General features: G+C 32.6%; 1 protein-coding gene across 1 annotated transcript in view; it reads right to left on the bottom strand.

The window, feature by feature from the left end:
- Positions 1-20,202, bottom strand: part of LOC123702669 (octopamine receptor Oamb) — a 113,267-nt gene extending 93,065 nt beyond the window's left edge. The window contains exon 1 of the mRNA XM_045650431.1: positions 20,094-20,202. The gene's annotated coding sequence lies outside the window, so the exon portion shown is untranslated. The remainder of the gene's footprint in view (positions 1-20,093) is intronic.
- Between the last annotated feature and the right edge of the window lie 3,704 nt (positions 20,203-23,906).

Here is a 23,906-nt window from a genome sequence, read left to right as displayed (position 1 = left end):
AAATAAAATTAACTGCGTTAAAAACAACCGACTTCAAAAACGGAAAAGTAAAAAATAAAAAAGATTTGATATTATTAATTACTACATATTATTTAGATGTGCTATTTATTAAATAGGTTTGAAGTCGGTGCCAAACACTAAGCACTTAGTATTAAGCCCGTGCACCGACATCAAACCTATTTAATAAATAGCACATCTAAATAATATGTAGTAATTAATAATATCAAATCTTTTTTATTTTTTACTTTTCCGTTTTTGAAGTCGGTTGTTTTTAACGCAGTTAATTTTATTTGTTATAAGACGGTAAAATAAAATTTCACTTTATTATAATTTGTATCTATTCGTAAATTATCTTCATGCATTTTACGTCTTTATTACCTCATATTTTATTTTCATGAACTAACTATGATGAAGTATCAAGCCAATGAAACGACTACATTGTGAAATACTCTGTTATTTATGACTAACTAACTAAAGACGCGCCTATAAAACGCCTAGAGTTTAAACCTCTGTAACTAAGCTACTTCTTGTTTATACAGTGATATAAACAAAGTTTAAAAGTGGTTCATTCCGATGCAGCTAAAGTTTCAAGTGTTCGAGCCGTTTGTATTGCGTCGGCTTAATTACCTCGGAATAACTTACTGGAACATTGCGTCAAGCCTCCGTATAATAGAGAGAAATGTAGACTGGGCTTACGAAACTATGATAATTATATTATGTGTGTTGTTTACGTACATTTTTAATTATATCAATAATTGTTTGTCGAATAGAAAACTCATTCTTTATTAGTAATAGAGAAAAAACTTCTAAATATCTATAAAAACTTGTTCATATTGGACATCAAATTGTTATAAACAGATAGACTATTGAAAAACTTATGAAGTCCATAATATATTTATAATATTAACTAGCTTTTCCGACAAACGTTATTCTGCCTTACTCTTATTAGGGGAATGAAAAATAGATGTTAGCCGATTCTTAGATCTACCCAATAGGCACATATAAACATTTCATGAGAATCGGTCCAGCCGTTTCGGAGGATTATGGTATCTTTGTGACACGATAATTTTATCTATATAGAGAGAAAGATATATGATAATTTAAAATTAAATAGCAACCTTTCTTATATAGGCATCTTCTAAGTCTAAAGACTTACATAAACACTATTATTACGATCCAACCTAAAAAAAGATAATGAACTTGAAGGTATTTTTTCTTAATCAGCGAACACACAAAGAACTAATTTGAGTACCATCACATTTTTAGTTTGCCGAGTCGAATGACGTTGGTGTCAAGGTTAGAGATGGAGGTCAGGCGGGTTAGCAGATTGACCGGAGTGTGTTGAAATATATCGGTTAATTAAATGTGTTTTAAGGCTTTTTTAATTGTTAGGTATTAGTTTTCTTGTTTTATGTTTAGTTAAAATTAACCAGAGTTCGTTTTTAACATCATTTTTTTTCAGTTAACTATCCAATTTTATAAATTGATATATGAATCTGTATTAAATTAAATCAAATATTTTTAACTTAATAGCTTTGATGGTATTTATTTTTTATTTATTTATTACTCTTTAATAAAACTATACATATACCAAACATGGGAAACTTATTACTAATTTATACAAAACAAAAAACAGTAAGTACAGTTTATTAGGCGGCCTTATCACTTAGAAGTGATCTCTTCCAGGCAACCTGGGCAAAGGTATTGTTTAATTTAATTTATAACAAGCATTACAAAAAGAAGAAAAAAGGCAGTAACTCTGACACTAGTCATGATTCACGCAATAAAAATGACAAAAAGCTTCATCATGACCATTCCTTTACGTAATTGCTTTTAATTAAAAGTAAAAGCGGCTATTATACACCAAATATTGTTAACACAAGGGTCTGGGCAATTACGTTGATATTGTAATAGTGAAGTGGGTTCTGATTTCGACCTTCGCACATTCTTTACCTAATTGTGAGGCGGATTGGATCTATCAGTAATCGAATGAATTAAGCATTGATTTATCACTACATTGTATACAACAAAGTCGCTTTTTCTGTCCCTATATACTATGTATGCTTAAATCTTTAAAACTACGCAACGGATTTTGATGTGTTTTTTTAATAGAAAGGTTTTAGTACATAATTTATTAGGTTTTATACAAAGCGGGCGAAGCCGCGAGCGGAAAGCTAGTAATAACCAAGCAAACTACGAGTTGAGGAACAATGTAGTTTTGGGAGATTTTTTGTGTTTTTAGGGTTCCAAACCTCAAAAGGAAAAAACAAAATTCTTATAGGATCATTTTGTTGTCCGTTTGTCTGTCTATCAGCTTTGTCTGTCTAAGCGTGGAGCTGAAATTTATATTGAATACTTAAGTCAAGTCTACGATGACTTGCATCTGTGAAAGTCAAACTTATAAGCCAAAGCAATCCAAAGATACAGCCCTTTATGCTGCAAATATCGCAAATTTAGACATTCGCAAGGGAATCAAAACCTACAGCGTACTTCCGGTGAACACAGAAAAATTTGGTAAAAAGCAACGTCTTATAGCACAGACAGCCGTGTTCTTCGAAAGAGTGACAAACACAACATTTTCAAAGATGAAGGTTTAACGTATATTAGCAGCATAATATGTAGAATTTACTTTTTAATAATCTTTCTGAACTGATTTAATAAAACATTATATTATGTTTATTTCTGAAGCCATTTTGAATGCATACATGACAAAACGAATAAAGAACTGCTGTTTAATCTATCGGAAGTTTCTGCAGTAACCTATTATTAGGCTTTGAAAATAGGTACTAGATTTCCTTCGGTTAGAGCTAACAGAGGCAAGGCAAATAAAATTCTTGAATAAGCTCTTCCACAAATAGTCCGTAAGTATTTGGTTTTTGTTCGAGTTCCTACGCACAATTGCAAATGGAGTTTTCGAGTTAAAATTACAATTGAAGATAAAGTTTTTGATGGATAGATAATTTAATTTTTATGCCTTTTGTGAAAGGTATAGAGTTTATAAATATTTTTTACTAGATTTCCGCCCGCGGCTTCGCCCGCATTTGCAAAGGAAAACCCGCATAGTTCCCGTTCCCGTGGGATTTCCGGGATAAAAACTATCCTATGTGTTAATCCAAGTTACCCTCTATATGTGTGCTAAATTTCATTGTAATCGGTTCAGTCGTTTTTACGTGAAAGAGTAACAAACATCCATACATCCATACATCCATACAAACTTTCGCCTGTATAATATATATTAGATATTTTAGAAATAAACATATATACGAATTTAACTCATTTATTTAGTTAAGTAAGGTAATATTAAATGCCAAACGACTCACTATTTCACGGTTCTTTCGTATTTCATTATATTCAAACATTCATTGTATTTAGTTTGCAAATTCTTAAATATTTTAATAATATAAGTTGGGATAATTATTAATCTAGGAATCAAGCAATAACCTATATATAGTATATTTGTGAAAAAAGCGTGGGGTGCCATGTATTTTAAAGATTTAAGCATACAAAGGGACATAGGGACAGAGAAAGCGACTTTGTTTTATATGTACTTAGTGATATCTTTATTACTATAATCTACGAATACTTTCATTGCTAACTAAATACAATAATTATTACATCACTGCAACTGTGACAATTTTAGTCATCTCCTTGAAATACGTCCTGAATGAAGCAGAAATTCTATTTTTGCGTTTCTGGCGAATACACAAAAAGCGGAATTAAACCAATAAACAGATAAAGGAAAAACGCGAAGAGGCGAAAAGCAAATGTAATATATAGTTTATCAAATTTGCCGTTTGTTACACGAGAAAACATCAACGGGAGAAAATAATTTGATATACTTGTTGGTTTTTTAACAGTGGTGTTTTTTATTAACACATCTACACTAATATTACAAAGAGGAAAACTTTGTTTGTTTGATTGTAATGAATAGGCTCATAAACTACCGGACCGATTTTAAAAATTCTTTCACCATTCGAAAGCTACATTATCCACGAGTAATATAGGCTATATATCATCACGCTAAGACAAACAGGAACGGAACCACGCGGGTGAAACCGCGCGACACAGCTAGTCCATATTAATATTATAAATGCGAAAGTAACTCTGTCTGTCTGTCTGTTACTCAATCACGCCTTTACTACTGAACCAATTTTCATGAAATTTGGTATAGAGATATTTTGATACCTGAGAAATGACATAGGCTACTTTTTACCACCCCGGGACATAGGATAGGTTTTATCCCGGAATTCTCACGGGAACGGGAACTATGCGGGTTTTTCTTTGACTGCGCGGGCGAAGCCGCGGGCGGAAAGCATATTATAAAAGTAAATTATAAAACCCTTTCTTACCTAATTGAAAACTCATACTAATAACAGAGGTAATACTATACTAGTCTACTTTTAAAACAATAGATTTTTTAAATTTAATTAATTTAAACATGATTAAGTGAATTAGTAATTAGTGCACATTCATACTTGAAATATATAGAGCTTAATTCAGCTGCATCAATCATTATGATTTAGTGTTCAACGCAATAGTAATGATATACGATGTAATACTTAATAAGTAATTATTTTCAGTAGAACGATTAGATTTTTGTAGTTTATTTGAGAAATGAAGAAAGAAAATAAGGAATAAGGTTGGTAGAAATCACTTGAAATAATAAAGAATTTGCTTAAAATTAATAAGAAAAACTTTAATTAAAATATAAACTGTTGGTTTCGTTTAGAGTTTAGACAAACATAAATATGCAATAGGATAAAATTGCTCAACAGATTCGCGTACATGCGTACAATGGAACGTATTTTGTATATAGTTTAGGCTGGTTGCAGAGCTTGACCGACCATCAGTGCGTACGTCAGTCGCGCTTGTCATATGTACGGAAATTCATAAAACCGTTCATAGCTAGACCGACCATACGCACGCGTATTGTCATGCGTAATTTGTGTCATAGTCATACAATTGTTGATGCGTATCGTCAGGACCGACGGTACGCACTGACGGTCGGTCAAGCTCTGCAACCAGCCTTAAATTTTACGATATTATATTTTCGGACGGAACAATCTCTTATAATTTAAAAACATATTCAACAATCTATATCCAAACTAAATTTTAAAATCGTTATACAGGGTGTTTTTTTTTTTGCTAAATCACTTCGTCCGTGCGCAAATAAATTATACCAAGTAGGTGATATTAAAGCCGTTCGGCTGTGAAATGGCTCCCGGTGACACCACATCGCACAAATAGAATTTTCTTCAATACTTTGTAACTATCCTGATATAATGAAATTTAAATCATCCTGTAAATGATCTGTTTATTAATCAGCTTTATAAAAAATGTTTTTTGTTTTAAAATGCAAATTTGTTGTATGCTATTTGATGAAGTTTATATTTTAAGTAGATTAGGGCATGGAATACAATTATTTTGTACCATGCAAGTAAAGCCGCGGGCAAAAACTAATTAACAACGAATGTTTTCCTAATTTGATATAGAATGGCAACAGTGATAAATTAATTTAGAATGTTAATCATGAATTTATTTTTTCATAAATAACCTCAAATTAGGTATTTAATCTATTAACAAAGCAGGTTAGATCTAATTTCATCAGCTAGAAGAATATTTACCGACAGCTCTCTGTTAAAAGTAATAAAATCTTCGTTCCTTTGATCAAAAGTTTCCCAAAATCAGCTTCATAATAAAAAAACACTGCCTGAATTTATTTCAGCTACGTCAACGGAATTTGAGAAAATCCACGCTTGTAATCTTTGAGAAACTTATTTTTATCCAAATTAGCAATTTATCATGCTCCGATGAGTTAAATGATCAGGTTTTTAATACGCATTTTTTGCATTTTGTAGAATGTAGGGAATTCTAACGGTACGGTTTTTTAAAGTAATCCGTAGTTAAACCACATTATATAGTTACATAAAACTGTGCATTGAATTTTTTTTTTGAAATACTGGGGGCAAGATCTACCATCGATATCGAAGCCAAAATATGTCCGGGCTAAACTCAAAAAGGAAACTCTCAAATTACTTACAGGTTGGGTCAACATATAGGCTATATATCATCACGCTAAGACCAATACGAGCGGAGGAATGCGGGTAAAACCGCGAGGCACAGCTAGTTACATAAAATTCGATATAAAAGTCAGGTGAGAGACCCGACCGCCCTTGCAATGAAAGACGATCTCAAAATATATCTGCCTTTCGAATAACGTCTGCGTAAACATTCGCTAATAACATTTTTATGATATTGTTATTTTTATTGCTATTATTTACATGAAATGTGACCGTTATTATAAATACCATACGCGTTTATACGAATTCTTGGTTTATTTAGGGAGTAACTACACTAAAACATTTTCGATATTAGGTACTGGGTATTTTCTTTGCTGCAGATTTTATAAATTTTAAATGCATGAAAAGGAACATTATTTTAGTATGTACATAATAAAAAAATATATAAATAAATAAATTAAACCGATATCTATGATGCACAAAGTAAAACCGTTCCAGTGTCGTCCATTACTTATTTTACGATAAAGATACATGTGAATCCAAGTCATTTGACTGTAAACACATACATTTCAGTCCAAATGAACAATGACCTAATATCGCAAAAAATTAAACCTCGTGCCGTTTTATTACGAAGTAAAAAATGAAAACTTAATTCGAGTAATTTGTTTCTAGACGTGTTTTCTACGAAAGCTTGAATTACTACGAAATTGTGCGGTTTATGTCATTAAAACGCTATTTTTCTAAAAAACAATGCCAATACTTCTAGTTAAATGTGTGGGTTTGTCCGCGTACCGCCTACAGAATTTGTTTCTAAACACATTAATTTTGTTCAGTATGATTTAGCCCAAATCCCTTAAGTGCTTAACTTTTTATCTATATCTAGGAATACAAATACATATTGGGTTTTGTTTATTTAAACGCGCAAAACACAGGAACTAATGGACCGATTTCAAATATTTTTCAGCATTTCAAATATTTTGTCCGGCGGAGCGGACCGCTAGTAAGTTATATTTCCATGGCTCTTTCTCTTTTTATTCCATTGCTCTCTTTCTCTTTTTATCTCTTTCTTTTATACTTATCCAGTTTACATCTTCCAAATGACATAATTCCTCAAATTTATAACATTCTTAAGCTATTGCATAGCTTTTATCTCAGGCTTTGAGCGCGGCGACCGAATGTAAAAATTCCGTAACGAAAAAACCTAACACCCCCCACTCCAACCGGTACAGCGATGCGATGCTCTGCAATAGCTTTACCGCGGCAGTCCTCGAGTGCCACACGTTTATTTACAATTATTTACGCAACCCAATCCCAGATTCCCAACAACGCAACCCTACAAGCCCCTAACCTATAACGACACAGTTAACTCGAGTTAAATACCTTGTTTATTGAGAACCATATATCAGCCTAAAGCATGGGATGTTTTGGGCCCGACCAAAATTGATACCAATCGTGTTTCAGACGTTAATGACCATGGCTATTACACCGTTTTCATTTGGTACAAGTCATTAACTTATTTACGGTACTTAACACGCTTTTATTAGCTTCATCTGTATATTTGTATGTAACCGACTCCTTACTTGATTTAACCCAGTTAAAACGGACAGATTTATTAGTTACTAGGTTTCCGCCCGCGGCTTCGCCCGCTCAGTCAAAGAAAAACCCGCATAGTTCCCGTTTCCGTGTGATTTCCGGGATTGCGTCATTATCCCGGGATAAAAAGTAGCCTATGTCCTTTCTCAGGTATCAAAATATCTCCATACAAAATTTCATGAAAATTGGTTCAGTAGTTTAGGCGTGATTGGATAACAGATGGACAGACAGAGTTACTTTCGCATTTATAATATTAATTAAAGTATGGATTTCAACACTTATTGTTGATCAGCGACAATACAATAATTTCATATAATTAACGCATGCGTTTAGTTATTTTTGATTTACAACCTTATATATTAAAATATTATAAACATTCACATATTATTATTTTGTGTTAGTTAGGTCAATCACACCAAATCAATCACAAGCAAGGGCAATTAGCTTTTTCTTGGTAAAATTGATAAAAATAAAACAATTCATTCATTGTGTTATTTTCAGATGGTACCACCTACCATCTTCAGTAACGCTTTCCTTCATCAATTTTAACAACAATATTACATACTAGCTTCCGCCCGCGGCTTCGCCCGCGTTTTCAAAGTAAAACCCGCCTAGTTCCCGTTCCCGTGGGATTTCCGGGATAAAACCTAGCCTATGTTACTCGTGGATAATGTAGCTTTCAAATGGTGAAAGAATTTTTAAAATCGGTTCAGTAGTTTATGAGCCTATTCGTTACAATCAAACAAACAAACAAAGTTTTCCTCTTTATAATATTAGTGTAGATTATTATACTTTTATTCACTAGTAGAAAGCTTCGTACAGAAATCGCTTTCCTTCGCTATGCGTTATTATACGCTTCTATACATTTCAATTTGCTAAGTTTATTACTTTGCAATTTGCAATCATTGTGTATGTGTGAGTGTGTCTACACGAGTGTGTGTGTTTACTTATAGGAGTCTTGTAGGTGTAGTTTTACTGTATTGTGTATTCGTGTACCTATGTGTTTCGTTGTAGGTGTGTGTGAAACAGTTCACAGTGTGTGCGTGTGTACCGCATGTACGTATGTTGTTAGTCTTATAGTAACTTATTCGTTGAAATGCCTGTATAAAAATACCAGCTTTCCGCCCGTGACTTCGCCCGCTTTGTCTAAAACCTAATAAATCATATACTAAAACTGAAATCATTCTTTATATATCCTTAAACATTCTATGTATTAAAAAACCGCATCAAAATCCGTTGCCTAGTTTTAAGGATTAAATCGCTTAAGATAGCCACCCTGGACCGCCGCTACACTACTTTATTTACGACTCTCACATTACACGAATATTCGCAGAATATCGAATATCCAACCCCAGAATAACCGTTATTTTTATCGAATAGCCTCGCTTTTAATTTAGCTGTATTTTTTCTCACAAGCAACATTTAATTTGTCAAGCTAATTACCTTTTTAATCTGTGCTAAAATGCTCCGCATTATGACGCCATTTTGAACATCTTTTGATGTTCTCAATTCAACACTGGAGAGGTTAACTATGAAGAATGAAGATATATAATATGAATTGAGATGAGTAATAAAGAAGAGTTTAAATGGATAATTTAAAATGATAACTGCGTTAAAAACAACCGACTTCAAACTTGCACTTGCAACATTTACAAATACAGACAAAAATGCTCATAAAATAAAAACTACTGGGCCTATCCGAATAAAATTTTTATGGGACCAATTCGACACCATTCCGCATCGAACAAAAAAAGATTCACGTAAATCGGTTCAGAAATCTCGGAGTAATCGGTGTACATACATTTAAAAAAAACATACCGGCCGAATTGATAACCTCCTCCTTTTTTTTGAAGTCGGTTAAAAATAGAGTTATGTTTGACTCATATATTGACGAGGTTACTGAAGGTTTAACTGACCTTTATTTTTATTTTTTTATTTATAACGTTTTTTATTCGGTTATTGAAGAATCAAATATTTCGTCGTTTATTATGCAACTGTTTTTATTGAATTATTGATTCATAGTAACTCACATTATATTCGAAATTAAAATCATCTAGTCCTACTACTATTCTGGTATAATTTTATGACAACTACCAAGCATTATTTAGGCCATAAATTTACCTAAATATTGGAACCAACGGCTTGTTACCTTAAGCATTTCACTTTAATTAAAAAACTTCATCTTAAAATCCTTCTAAAACTGTAATATAATTTTATGATTCTACCTGACTTTATTTAGATTACGTTAGCCAAAATGTATACAACTATACTGTAAAGTAATTTAATTATCTGCGGCCAAATACTTGAATAATATTCAATACTAGCTGTGCCCCTAGGTTTTATCCGCATTGCTCCGGTCCTTTTGGTCTTAGGGTGATGATATATAGCCTATACACTTCCTCGATAAATTGGCTTTCTAACACCGAAAGGATTTTTCAAATCGGAGTAGTTCCTGAGATTAGCGCGTTCAAACAAACAAACTCTTCAGCTTTATAATATTAAAATATAGATTGTTAACGTTAAAACGTCCTGACCAGCATATTTACTATTAAAATTAGTACACAATAACAGAACCCAACACATTTAAATAAACAATCATCTAAAGACCCGTGTACAACAAAAACCATCATATTTCAACGCCAGACAATAAAGTTATCATAAATTAGGAGAAAAACATTAATGTAACCATTACAATTGCTAGTTTAGTACAACCAGGAACATTAAGCGTGCAATTTAGATCAGATAGCAGTTGTTCTGGCGTTCTGCCTGTTTTGTACATAACGTAGGTATTTACTAACTAGTAACTACTGTGTTTTTGGCACAAATTGAGCGGTGCCCGGTTTATGTTTAACGTTGGTTTAACTGTTTAGCGGTAATAGGATGTTACTGTTGTGGTAGAGTTTTGTAAAAGACGATGTATGCGTGTTAGTAATTTTTTGAAGGCGTCAACACATTTGCAATTTAGAGTAGTGGATTATGATGCGTGGGTCATTATCATTATTTGTACTTATTTGCTCTTAAAAATGATTGAATAATATACAGGGTGTCCCACTAGTACTAGTATACCAAGAGTGGGACACCCTGTATAGGCTAAACTAATGTTATTCATAAGCCACAACAACAAAAAGCAAGGCGTGTCAGCCAAAATCCGTACGATAAAGCAAGATGGAAACTTTTGTTGTGACATAATACCAACATACATTTACCGCACCCATCCATTGTTATTTTCTATATACTCCGAGTTTCAAGTTTTCCTGTTTGCGATAGTCTCTTTGATCTCTATTATCAGCGATATAGTTTTAGAGATACAGGAAAAGACTGATTTCAAAATGGTAAGATTTCTGTGTACCTATTTGTTAACAATTAAAAGGCTCTAAATCAGTTAATTAATAATCTACACTAATATTATAAAGAGGAAAACTTTGTTTGTTTGATTGTAATGAATAGGCTCATAAACTCCTAGACCGATTTTGATGAAATTTGGCACAGACAATCTTTAGACATGACATAGGCTACTTTTTATTGCGAAATATGTACCACGAGCGAAGCCGGGGCGGACCGCTAGTATTAGATAATCCTATTCGATCGATAGGTACGTCTATTCTTTTTGTTGTCACCTAAAAATGAATTTACTCATCTTGAAGAATTTTAACGTATGGATAGCTTAAGACCATTGAAGAACGTGTTAAAAAAATTAGGTTTAAATATTTTGTTCTTTGTTTCAAAATTAGAAAAAATATTTTACAGAATTCTTAAAAGAAAATGGTTGATAACTTCAGATTCAGGCTATACTGTAAAAGAAGTAAGTATTGCAAGTAATTATTGCTTATTAATATCAGTAAAAATATACCACATCAATTAAACATAATCTAAGGTAAATATTTTGGTTATCCCTACTAATATTATAAATGCGAAAGTCTGTCTGTCTATTACGCTTTCCCGCTTTAAACTCTCAACCGATTTTGATGAAATTTGGCACAGACAATCTTTAGACCCTGAGAAAGAACATAGGCTACCTTTTATTGCGTAATATGTATCACGGGTGAAGCCGGGGCGGACCGCTAGTAAGTTATCGACCGTAACTAATATAGCAAAAACTTTGATATATTTTTTATAATTGTTTTTGACTTCATCAAATGTCTCTTTCACACTGAACTTAGTAACATGGAAAGGGCGGGTTCTGAGTCAAATGATTGACTGGTTTTAGACAAAAAATCCGCCATCTTTTAGTTTTCATATAAATTATGAAAAATGTAACGACTCTTCCAATTCTAGTGATATCAATACATTTATTTCTTGCAATCTTGTAAAATACTAATTAAACTGTTAAATAATACATTTGTTACTTGAAATACCTAACTCAAACATTTATTTATTCAATTAGACTTCTTGTAGAAGCACTTTTGAATCGTCATTACTTATTTTAACATTAACCACCGATTCGGAAAGCAGTATCTATGGAGAAGAAACGATATGAAACTGCATGGTAGCTTTTTTTAAATCATATTATCAATTTAGTCTATACCTTATGTTGAGTAGTGCCTTTCCCCCAAGGTTGCCCAAAATAATAAAGCCTTTCCTTCAATGAATTTATTGCTCTTCACAATAATATATAAGTGTTATTTATGCTAGCCGTTATGCACTACTGACTTTAAATTCTAATAAATCTAAAAAGCGTCGGGGAAACAATGTGGACGCACACATATACAAAAAGCTCGATCAGCGAATTGTACATGTGTGTCCCTACACCTTATACTATTATAAAGCTGAAGAGTTTGTTTGTTTGTTCATTTGAACGCGCTTATCTCAGGTACTACTAGTTCGATTTGAAAAATTATTTCGGTGATAGATAGACCATTTATCGAGGAAGGCTATCCATACTAATATTATAAATGCGAAAGTAACTCTGTCTGTCTGTCTGTTACTCAATCACGCCTTAACTACTGAATCAATTTGCATGAAATTTGGTAAAGAGATATTTTGATACCCGAGAAAGGACAGGCTACTTTTTATCCCGGGAAAATGACGCAATCCCGGAAATCCCACGCGCTTTTCTTTGACTGCGCGGGCGAAGCCGCGGGCGGAAACCTAGTAGGCTATATAATATCATCACGTTAACACCAATAGGAGCGAAGCAATGCGGGTAAAACCGCGGTACACAGCTAGTAGTTAACTATTACATTTTAGGTAACTTGGAATACCTAATTTAATACAAAATATCCGTAATAATATCACCGATTATTCGTAATTAAAGTGATGTTAGATGGCGAAAGCGGAGTTTTGTTTGTCTTAAAAACCAATCATACTAAGGGCCGATTTTTCAATGCTTGGATAAAACTTATCCGTCCAATAAAGTATTACACGATAATATTAAAATGTCACGTAAACTGTCAAATACGGGCAATTAGAATACGTTTTTAAAATGGTAGTTTTATACGTTATTCGACGAATAAGTTTTATCCAAGCATTGAAAAATCGGCCCTAAATTGACTTTTGTTTTAAATGAGTTTAAATATTCGATAAATCATTTGAAGTTGGTCTATATACTCTATATACCTACTATATATATCTCTACTCTACTCTATATATACTACTGTTTTACAGTCGATTTTCTCGACTGATCTTATGAGCTACCGCGTCCGTCGTCCACATAGAGCCAGCCGTCGCGCGGAAAATTCTTAGCGAGGATGTTCGCTCTGTGTGGACCAGCCTAATGGACAATTTTGAAAAATGTTGATATTATTTTTTTAGAAAAATATAGTATATGGGATATCATCATAACAAATGAACTTCCTTTTTTTTACAAACGTCAGTTTAATAAAAACAACTGCGACTGACATATTATTGTTTTTAAGTACGTTTGTGTTTGATTCAATTGGTTATAGCTTAAATTGAATACATTATTATAATTATACATTTTTGTTGATGATGATGATATTGAGACAATATAAAATGCATATATTATTAAAATTTTAACGAAAAGCCTATATATTGAGGTAGAGCTTAAAATGCTGCAACCTATTTCTATAATAAAGTGTAAAGTAACCATTGTGCCCAACATAATATAATTTCTATTCATTTATTTTATAAAGGAAAAATGTCGGTTCTGCATAATTAGATTTTAATCTATGTCAGTTAGATTTATTCACCCAATTGTAGAGGCATAATCAATCACTGCTACCTTCCATTTTATTGGCTATTCATACAAGTCTAATTATGTACAGTCAGCTATAAAGTTTATTCGATAAAGTTTATAGCTGACTGTTTATTCTTTACTCGCTGACTGTACAGTGTACGTGACTTTCAGTATTTTTGCATTTGACATATATCTTGTCTAGGGTTAATCTTTTGTTATATTATTTTGATTGATGTTTTGCATTTTATGTAGATTCATAAGAGAAATATCAATTATAACGATCACAGGTCGAACACAGATTTGAAGCTTAACAGATTTATTTATTTATTTATTTATTTATTCATCTATACATCTATTAGAATTAAAAAAAATATTAGATCAAACAAAATGTATACAAGAAGTTAGATTTTTCTTCTTTACCCTGCTTATAAAGTATTCAATACAATGTTAAACGTATTATTTACACACGAATTATTATGTGTACTTATTATTACACAGACACAGTGTTTGATAATTTATTAATACCGTTAATTTCAATGAATTATTATTATTGCCAGTTTTTATGAGAAAGGTAAATAAAATATAATGGTAAGCCAGCCCCTGTTGCGGATGTCGATGCCAACGCGAAAGGAAATTGCGAATATAGCACGTTAAATATAGGTTTCTTTTTAGGTCATAATATATTGGTATGGCGATAAAATATCTTCGAGCATTGCTAAAAATATATGTATGTATACATCTATCACCTACATGTAATAAAATCGTAGGAAAGCCAAAACTGTTCATTGAATATTTTTTAAAAGAACACTTGGGGCGTGATCTACAATTGATATCGAAGCCTGTAATGTGTGTATTATATAGATTTATTGTACGAATATTTTATTCCATTTTATTCATATTTTGTATCTTCTGCAATAATTATGATCAAAAATTCAAATTCAAATTATAATTATAATTATTTTCAAGAATGTTGTTACAAATTACAGATGTTTTGCTATATTAAGTGGCTAATACATTCTACCCATTGATTTGGTGTGTAAATATTATAACACTAGCTTCCAACCGCGACTCCGTCCGCGCGGAAAAATTGAGAAAAATAAAGATTCATTTTTTTCTACGTATTTTTCCGGGATAAAAAGTATCCTATTTTATGCCCAGGATAATAAGGTACAATTATACCAAGTTTCATCAAAATCGAACCGTTAGTTTTTACGTGATGCCTTCACATACAGACAGATAGACAGACAGACAGAAAGACAGACAGACAGACAGATAAAAAATTCACATATTTGGGTTTGGTATCGATCCAGTAACACCCCCTGCTATTTATTTTTTCAATATTTTCAATGTACAGAATTGACCCTTCTACAGATTTATTATATCTATGTATATAGATTTATAAGTATTGTTATTTGTTATAATTACAGTTAGCAAAAAAACATTGCATTTTGCTATTGTGAAAACACATCAATAATATCGCATATCACTACCTACATAGTACTAAGTCGCTTTCTCTGTCCCTATGTCCCTTTGTATGTTTAAATCTTCAAAACTACGCAACGGATTTTGATGCGGTTTTTTTTAATAGATAGAGTGATTCAAGAGGAAGGTTTTAGTATATAATTTATTAGGTTTTAGACAAAGCGGGCAAAGCCGCGGGCGGTAAGCTAGTCAAATAATAATGCATAGATAATTTTGAACGCCTTCATGAAGGTGTTCCTTCCTTGAATGATTATTAAAATTTATAATAGTACTAGCGGTCCGTCCCTGCTTCGCCCGTGGTACATTTTTACGTTTTCTCTCCATAAGAACCATCCTCGTACTTCAAGAAATGTAAAAAAAATAATTAACGAAATCGGTTCAGTTGTTCTCAAGTTATGCGCTTACCAATACATTTTGCGATTCATTTTTATATTATAGATGTTTGATATAAAAAAAAAACAATTTAATTAAACGTTTATTAAAAAGCGGTTTTGATTAATATTCACTTGATTTTAATTATTGGTGTAAAATTTAATAATTTAAACTGTATAATTATAATGAAACACTTCTCTGAAATCAGTCTTTACAATAAATAAATATTTTTATATACAACTTGATACTGACCACATAACAAAATTTAATATCTAAATACACATTATGTTGAACTTTTTAATCATCTGTCCATTTACTTCGGCTAATATTTAAAACTTTCTTTTTTGATAGGACTTTCAACGGAACGTAGACTATGTTTATCTTGTAAAAAGATTTAGTAGTAATATTATTTATTAGAACTAAGTCGTGGGCGTTTACAAAATTACACTAAATGACGACCAGTCACGACATACCAACGTCAGATATTATATTAATCACAGAACAGTAATGTTCTTACTGTTCTGTGATATTAATGTATAAAAATCGTTGTAAACAACAATAAATATATGCAAATTTATAATATAAATGGGAATGTGTGTCTGTTTGTTATTCTTTCACGAAACTAAAGGAATGAAAATAGTTCAAGCCTATGATAAAGATAGGCCACTTGATTTTTCGAGAGTTAACCCCTATCCTACTAATATTATAAATGTGAAAATTTGTGAGGATGGATGTGTATGTGTATGTTTGTTACTTTTTCACGCAAATACTGATGAACCGATTACTATGAAATTAAGCACACATATAGAGGGTAACTTGGATAGGATAGGTTTTATCCCGATAATCCCACAGGAACGGGAACTATGGGGGTTTTTCTTTGAAAACGCGGGCGATGCCGCGGGCGGAAAGCTAGTTTCGTTGTTTTGTTCGCGGTTGAAACTGAGGGTCTTAAAATATTTAAATAACATAATATGCATTAATATATAATAAATACATACATAGATACAAACATAATGCATACATATTACATACATCTTTTAAGATTGTATTACATTGTTACAGAAGATTTTCCAGGTACACCTAAGGACCATACTATTTGTTCTATCTTTCGAGTTGTCTGTTTAGCATACATTATACAGACAATGAATTCCATATGCATATTAATGTATCCAAAAATGCAAGTATATTGCAAGATACGTCAAGCTCATTTGCATTACAAAATACAAAATACGAGGTATAAAATACAGAGAATTTGGAAAGATTATACGGAAGTTTCAAATTGTTTATGTATAACATGACAGAATTAGATAGATGATGTTATATTCACCGTGTTATAAAATATTATAAAGGTAATAAATAATTTGTTTAGTTTATACTTTAAAATTTCTCTATCTATAATATAAAAATGAATCGCAAAATGTGTTGGTAAGCGCATAACTCGAGAACAACTGAACCGATTTGGTTAATTCTTTTTTTATTACATTTCTTGAAGTACGAGGATGGTTCGTATGAAGAGAAAACGTAAAAATGTACCACGGGCGAAGCCGGGGCGGACCGCTAGTTAATAATAAAATTGTAAAAAAATACTTACCTATGTTACAATTTGAAAAAAAGCAAAAAAAAAAAAGTATGTTAGTGGTATGCGATAATGCAAATATTTCCTATATTTTAATATGATAATATTGCCTTACAGAAGATACATTTTTTATATGAGTACGTTTTTCCTTAGCTTCTCGGCTGAAGTTGGAAGTGAATAATTAATAACGTAAAGTTCTCCGGTATGAGATAGGAAGTAATTTGTCGTCTCTAAAAAGATACAAAAAAGTAAAATTAAAGTCAACGGAAAATGTATTATAACCAGGCTCTTCGCTAAAATTATAACGAGAAAATATATGGGTGTCTGCATGTAGATTGTAGATGTAGATTATTATTTTTTATTAACATTTTTTTAATATTTCATTGACTGCAAAACTGTTTAACAGAAGTTGAAAGGCACTAACTGTAATGAGTAATATGGGATAATATTTTTCTAGTAGCCAACCTGAGTGTACCTCAACAAATCTATACATATAATAAATCTGTAGAAGGATCAATTCTGTACATTGGAAATATTGAAAAAATAAATAGCAGGGTGTTACTGGATCGATACCAAACCCAAATATCTGTTTGTCTGTCTGTCTGTCTCTATATGCTGATATCACGTGAAAACTAACGGTTCGATTTCGATGAAACTTGGTATAATTATACCTTATTATCCTGGGCGTAAAATAGGATCCTTTTTATCCTGGAAAAATACGTGGGAAAAAAAATCTTAATTTTTCAGTTTTATCCATAGACGTTGTTCTGTGGAACCGCGAACACACGCTGCGTTACCCGCAGTGGATTCTTTTTTTTTATAAGATGTCATTGTCAGAGTTACTCAGAATGGAGAAATAAACCATCCACGCGAAGACGGACATCCGCGCGGACGGAGTCTCGGGCGAAAGCTAGTGGCTAAATAATTCAAGAAGCAAACCCCATTATTTTCAAACAAAAACATCTTAGGATATAGACTTCCAAACACTTCAGCTCAATAAAAATCCGACCACAAAATTCTGTTTAACTGGTAGTGAACTTGCCTTTTATCTTTATCATTTTTCTTCAAAGACACTAAATTGTTATAGCCCACGTTTTTATGCCCATGGGGAATCTTTCTTTCGCAACCATTAACTTTTTGACGGACTTTTAAATTTTTTTCCCTAACCTCAATACGTTTTTGACAATGTTGAATTTTGCGCTTGGTGACTTCGATTCTGGTTGTATTTTTGACAAAAGTCAAATCTACGGGGACTTTATTATGAAGCCTATTTAAGATTACGTCAATAAAAGTTTCTTAAAGAAAGTATATATCTTGCTCTTTTACTTTGAATCCTTTTATTTCTAAAATGTCCAAAACTAGTATTATATTAACAATTGCATAGTAAAATCGACCAGGTACATATTATAAACCTTCTCAATAGGTATTCAAAACTAGCAGCCTCTATATTTCGCCACAGCCTCCTTGGCTTTAATGCCATCATACATTTTAAGAGGATTTACCAAAGTCTGAGTTCTATCTGCATAGAACTTCCAAATCCTATGTCTTCATACATCAACATAAACAGCTTCAAGTTAAGACTATTTCCTACGAGATCGTGATCGTGAACTTCCGTGTTCCCCAAACAATGATTTCGGAACCTTCAAGCAGAAAGCCTACCTTAAAATACTACTTCGATTGTAAAGCCGGTAACACGTTCGCAGTGTTCCTAATTCTGTGAACTGTCATGGGCGGCGACCACCTACCATCAAGTGACTCGACTGCTCTATCGTGGGGTTGCAATAAAAACACGTTAACAGTTCTTTTGTATCTAACGTTATTTATAATAAATGGACCATTACTGATGACCGTGGCTCATTAAATCACTTACCTATATTTTTGTTGAAATTTGTAATTTCTGGATCTACTGAATTGATTTTAAAAAAAATGCCAATAGACAGCCACGTTATTTAAGAGTGTCTTCTATACTAATATTATAAAGCTGAAGAGTTGGTTTGTTTGAACGCGCTATCGATTTGAAAAATTCTTTCGGTATTAGATAGCCTACTTATCGAGGAAGGCTATCGGCTATATATCATCACGCTAAGAACAATAGGAGCAGAGCAACGCGGGTAAAACCACGGGGCGCAGCTAGTAGGCTATATTTTATTTTTTTAAACTGGATATAGCCAAGACCAGTAGCTTGTCGCTATATTAAGGTGATGATGTTTCTAAAACTACACTAGAATTTGCCAGAGCCCATCGTTGATAAACTGAATTTTTATGACCTTTGAACTTTATGACCTTTGAATTTAATAATCGCGCATGTGCTTAACTTTATAGTATCATGAGGAGATATTTCAATATGTTGCTTCTCTTCCGGGAAACGATTTGAGATTTACTAATATTATGGTTTCTTAGAATTGCAAATAGCCGTGTCTTAAAACCTTACGTTATTTTAATATTACACGTAATTTAGCTTTCTTCTATATATCTCACTCCTTGTACTTATTAAACGTTTATTTTTTAATACATAAGTTATTGTCTTGTTGCATAAAAATTAATATTTTATAGAAAATATAATTTAATAATATAAAAATAATATAATTTCAGGAATTTAATGTTCAGTATAAATTCGGATTTAAATGTTAAAAAACATTTTTGTATTAAAACTTCGATGTAGAGCTTTAGAATTTTTATCTACCGTGGTTTACAATAAAACCCCGAAATTTTATTCTTATATCAATACATTTATAAAAACAAAGTTCCAGGGGAAGATAAAATATTAATTTAACCATCGTAAAAGTTTAAAAACTATAAAAATTATGCATTATAAAAAACACGAAGCAGATAATCGTTTCACTCTATTCACCAACACTTAAATCTAATTTTAAACAACAACAATAATAAAACAACAACATACACAACACCTTACCAATATTCCACGCCACAACACAACACTTCACAACACTTTGAGAACAGTTTAAAACTTACGATGAACTTTGTAAAATTACTTTCGACGCGGCCAATTCTAACGATACTCTTCCACGAACTGAAAGCGCGCGGTTTTCACGCATGCGCGAGCCAATTCATGAATTCAGTACGAATGTATGAATCACATTATTCTATAGTTTTACGACTGTATAGATAGTCTTAGTAAGCGATTTGTATGGAGCATTGAAAGCTGGACATATATGTTCCGTGGTTTTACCCGCATTGCTCCGCTCGCTCCTATTGGTATAATCGTGATGTTATACAGGCTCTATGCATTCTTCGCCTCCCTTCTGACAAATAAAATTTTCATTTTCATTTTCATCCTCATACTCATCCTCATCTTCATCCTCATTCTCATCCTAATCCTCATCCTCATCTTCATCTTCATCTTAATTTTAATTTTTCTCGATAAATGGACTATTTATCAGTGGAATAAATTTGCAAAACGGACAAAAAATGGCCGTGGGGGCTAATAATAGCGAGTTTATCAAGCAAACATACAAACAAACTCTTCAGTTTTACAACATCAGTATTGATTGTGACTAGGCTTTAAAATGAAGAAGTTTTAAAAACAGTCGCTAATATAAATATAGAGTGAACTTTTAAGACGGATTTAATACAGTGAATATTATACGAATGATAATAATTTATATGGTGAGGTAGATGTATGTTACTCTACATCATTTGGTCGGATCTATGCTATATCGTACTTGTAGATTATTTAGTATTTACTAGTATTTTATTAGTAACTTACCGCCCAAGGCTTCACCCGCTTTGTCACAAACCTAATAAATTATAATATACTAAAATCTTCCTATTGAATCACTCTTTATATTAAAAAACCGCATCAAAATCCGTTGCGTAATTTTAAAGATTTAAGCATAGAAAATATAAGATAAGTTAGATAGCCCATTCATCGAGGAAGCCTAGGCTATATATGGAGTGGAGCCACGCGGATGAAACCGCGCGTAGCGCAGCTAGTAAAAGATGTAAACATTTCTAAACTTTACTACAAAAATTTTGCGAGTCAGTCAGTCATTTACGAGAAGTAGGTAAGGAAGGTACAAAATAGTAGGCAATTTTTTTTGTTTATTCTCTCATATAGCCAAAGACAAGAATTCAAACTACGCCAATCCCTATCATCAATATAGCATATTATCTATTTATTATTTAAAGCATGCTACTCACACACTTGCCGCAGGGGCAATACGGGTTGCACGGCAGTCGGAGCAATTAAGAGTCCAATTTACACATTACAATTAAGAAGCCAATTATGGATTTAATTCCAATATTGCCCCTGCTACAGAAACGTGAGTAGCCGGCTTTATCATCTTATTGAAAATAGCGTTGATTAACCTAATTACAAAAACAGCGGGCAGAAGGTTTTGTTTCATTCATGTCTATTATGGACGCACCTTATTTCTAATATTTATCAATACTTGGATAGCCTGTTAGTGGACTGGACCTTCGTATTATAAATAGGTACTGTCTTCAGGTATTCCACTGCACGTGTGCTAGTCATGAATCATACGTACGACAAATCCGCATTATAAGGAAAAAACTGTACATTGTGATGTTTAGAGAGACCACGTAAGTATACTATCATATGAGTTAACGACCTATGTATGAATATAAGATGATTACAGGATATACATATGTTGAAAAATACCTAGCTTAGTTACCGCGTACATTAATTTATAACCTATCTAGATTATAAATTGGTCTGAAAGATCACTGTTGTGTGACTCTCTCCTTAGACAACATAAATATTATTCAACTTGAAGAGTACTTTTGAATCATCATGTTGCATTTTTTGTTAGTTATTTACTCTAAAGAGAGTCCATCAGTAAAACATTACGTAAATTGCATCGGCCCCATACCCACTTCATATCTAATATATATATAAATCTCGTGTCACAATGTTTGTCCTCAATGGACTCCTAAACCACTTAACCGATTATAATCAAAATTCGCACACCATGTGCAGTTCGATCCAACTTGAGAGATAGGATAGGTTTTATCCCGGAAATCCCAGGGGAAAGGGAACTATGCGGGGTTTTCTCTGAAAACGCGGGCGAAGCCGCGGGCGGAAAGCTAGTCTACTATATATTTTTACTGGACATTGAACACAGATTGTTGAATGTTCCTTTTTCACAATCAAGTATTTCAAATTCAACAACTATAGCAGAATATTGGAAATCGTATTTTCTTTGTGTTCGTATGAATTGAGCAGCGTTTTCTATTTTAACCCAAAGTTTAACAAAACTTAATAGCAAACTTGCCTATGTTGGAATTTCCAGTTTATATAAATTTACATGATATTTGAACCTTTGAGTCATACGGAAAGGTGTATAAGAAACTAGCGGTCCGCCCCGGCTTCGCCCGTGGTACATGTTTACGTTTTCTCTCCCTAAGAACCATTGTCATACTTTAAAGAATATAAAAAAAAGAATTAACCAATACGGTTCTGCCGTTGTTTTAGCGATTCCTTTTTATTATATAGACATGTAGTTCAATATATCACTGCCAACTTTAATTCAATTAATTTTCATTATTTTTAAAGAATAGGAAAATTTTGGTACTTTCGGCGGGATTCGAACCAGCGTCCTTCATCGTAACACCTGACCTTTATCACTTGGGGGTTCAAAAATAGCTTAAAACCTACCTAGTTAGTTGAAGGCATAAAATTCTTAATTATAGCATAATGACTATATTCGGTTTATTTTAAAAGATAATAACAAGTGATAACTGCGTTAAAAACAACCGACTTCAAACTTGCACTTGCAAAATTTACAAATACCTACAGACAAAAATGCTCATAAAATAAAAACTACTGGGCCTATCCGAATAAAATTTTTATGGGACCAATTCGACACCATCCCGCATCGAACAAAAAAAGAATCACGTAAATCGGTTCAGAAACCTCGGAGTAACGGTGTACATACATAAAAAAAAAAAAAAAAAAATATACCGGCCGAATTGATAACCTCCTCCTTTTTTTTGAAGTCGGTTAAAAAGCTCTTTTCATTACGCTTTACAAATAGTTGTTTACTATTTAGGAAAGCAAATTGCATTCAACTCTAGTTGAATGAGTTCATTGAAAAGTTCTTAGAATACGATTCTTTTTGTTTTAGACTAGGTTTCTGCCCGTGGCTTCGCCCGCGCAGTCTTAGAAAAAAACGCATAGTTCCCGTTCCCGTGGGATTTCCGGGATTGCGTCATTTTCCCGGGATAAAAAGTAGCCTATGTCCTTTCTCGGGTATCAAAATATCTGCATAGCAAATTTCATGAAAATTGGTTCAGTAGTTTAGGCGTGATTGAGTAACAGACAGACAGAGTTACTTTCGCATTTATAATATTAGTATACGCATGTTCTTATTTGGACGAGTGCTAATAGTAACAGTAATAGTAAAACATTAAAAGAATTATACTAAATTCCTTATGTTTCCTGTTCAGTAGTTTTTAAGCTGGACTCGATCAGACATAGACACAACAATAAATACACTAAGTTGGTACACAGATACTTTTTATTATAGGTATTTATAATATTAGTATAGATACTATCACGTTAAATATCAATGTACATAATATAGACCGGGAGATATTGACACAAAATTTCGAGTCATTTGTAACAGGATGGCGGTTCTACAGGGGTCTTAGTACTCAATGACAAAAAGAAAAATGATGGTGTGAACGCTGGTACCGGCGGCTTAGTCGCGTGGGCGTTAGTCGAACTCGTCGGAAAAATAGCGAT

This window comes from Colias croceus, chromosome 24 (genome assembly GCF_905220415.1).
Source record: "Colias croceus chromosome 24, ilColCroc2.1".
NCBI lineage: Eukaryota > Metazoa > Arthropoda > Insecta > Lepidoptera > Pieridae > Colias > Colias croceus.
The sequence above is the reverse complement of the archived record's forward strand: the minus strand, read 5'-3'. Positions and strand labels throughout refer to the sequence as shown.